We start from the raw sequence: 1991 nt of genomic DNA, 5'->3' as shown, positions 1-1991 counted from the left end.
AGACAACACAGCCCTCAGGTTCATAGGGACACACAAACCTCTCCACCACGATAAGGTGATGGTTCCCCGGAGAGGGAAGAAAGTCACCAGTGTGGAAATGTGCTTGACAATGGCAATACATTGCCCGGGATGTGAAGGCATCTTACCAAGTCTGTACCCTAATGTCCAATGCAGGCTGAATCCTGTGGTGGGAATCAAGATCCACCAATGTTTCTGTCCAAAATGTCCACCTGTGTCCAGACATGTGCCTACTAGATGGGAAATAGACTGTCATTTGGGTCAACAGTGTGGAAATATTTTCAATATGTTCAACTAAGTCTATATTTTGAGCTCCTCTAAGTTAACATGAAGTACAGGTCACAGCTCAACATGGCACTACCAACATACTGTTTTCAGTCAAACAGCCAATAACCCGTTTTACCTGTTACCCTAGATGTGGACAGTGTAGAGGTTGATTTTTTTATTGTGTATTATTTTTTTATCGTTCAAATCCCACTTCTTACATGAATTGTTTCCCTCTAGAACTAATTTCAGAGACATGGTATTGGGAAGCTTGAACTCAGCTATTCTCTACATCATGGTTGACATTAATTTGCGCAAAGATACTGAATTGCAAGTACAGCCGCACCTTTTGTGAGCATCTGCATTATCAACCCATGTAAAGTTACCATGTGTACACAGTAGACCTATCTACTGCTGTATTCATTGTTTGTGGCAAGAGCTTTAAAACCTATTCTTGACTTTTGTTGTTCCACATCCTGTGTGAACGCTTAGCTTACTAAATGACTTTAGTTAGCCAGTAATTGTTGTGTGCCTTCAATAGCATAAGTGTTAATATTATGGAAGAAGCTGCCTGGCAAACCAATGTCGCCTTTCAGAGCAGTGGTTCCATGGTGTAATTGTAAGCACTCTGGACTTTGAATCCTGTGATCCGAGTTCAAGTCTCGGTGGAACCTGGTTTTAAGCCAGAGTACTAATGAAATAAAAAAATCCACCTCTACACTGTCCACAATTACAATTTCATTGTAGGTCTGCTGTGTGTTCTTAAAATGGTGCTTTCTAATGTAAACTTCTTTTTTGTGTCAGTACGGCTCTGTTTCTTTGTTTTAAGTACATACTTGGCCTACATTTTGAAATGCATGCAGGAATACATGCATACAGTGGTATGTATGTGTTTAGGAACCCATGCTTCAGTTGACTAAAAAGAGCAATTTAAACAATCATCTTTTGGAAAATCTTCTGATTGCCTTAATTTAATAAAAAGGAAAAATCCAACCTTTAAGGACATTCACTGTGTTGTCCAGCGATGGTGGTATAGTGGTGAGCAGTTGACCTGGGTTGGATTCCCAGCCATCGCAGCAATTTTCATTGTGTGGTTACTTGCTTTATTTGTCAAGAAGTAACCAGAAAGGTTACTTTCCCAATTTCAATTTCCAATCAATGTACAAATAAGGGAGCATATCAATCAATCAGGCTGCCTCCGAGAGGATCCACAGACACAGGCAGCGCACTACGATTTGCACTTTGCCCGTGTCTGGTAACTACTACTAACCAATTGAAACGTTTATGAACATTTGCCCAAACAGTTATAGCACTGCTTTTTGTATTTTCTCATAGGTACTGGAAGCCACCAGTCTCCACCAATGTATCTCTTAGTATTTATTTTCAGTCTGTGTTACAAGAATTGCAGTGAACGTTGTATTGTCCAGCAGTTGTATTTACAGGTTTTGAAGCCATATACAACATTAATATGACATGTTTTACCCAGATTTCTTCTTTTATTCTGTGATATTTACAATATCCTTGTGGTAGTTATCCCAAAAGGATTAATAAAGATATCTCAGAAAAAAATTTAAAAAAAAATCTTCATGGGATGTAGCTCAGTGGTAGAGCGCATGCTTTACATGTATGATGACCTGGCATCTCCAGCAGGTATTATGGTAGAGTCTTTAAAAGAGCTACATGAGATATTAGCTCCTGTGGTAATCTGA

At 39.2% G+C, this 1991-nt stretch overlaps 1 non-coding gene across 1 annotated transcript; it reads left to right on the top strand.

Moving 5' to 3' along the window:
- The first annotated feature begins 884 nt into the window (after positions 1-884).
- Positions 885-956, top strand: trnaq-uug. Its single transcript has one exon. It is a non-coding gene; the product is annotated as a tRNA-Gln (tRNA).
- The last annotated feature ends 1035 nt before the right edge of the window (positions 957-1991 follow it).

This window comes from Etheostoma cragini, unplaced genomic scaffold, assembly GCF_013103735.1.
Source record: "Etheostoma cragini isolate CJK2018 unplaced genomic scaffold, CSU_Ecrag_1.0 ScbMSFa_2840, whole genome shotgun sequence".
Classification (NCBI taxonomy): Eukaryota; Metazoa; Chordata; class Actinopteri; order Perciformes; family Percidae; genus Etheostoma; species Etheostoma cragini.
Note: the sequence above shows the minus strand (reverse complement) of the source record. Positions and strands in the feature narration are given on the sequence as shown.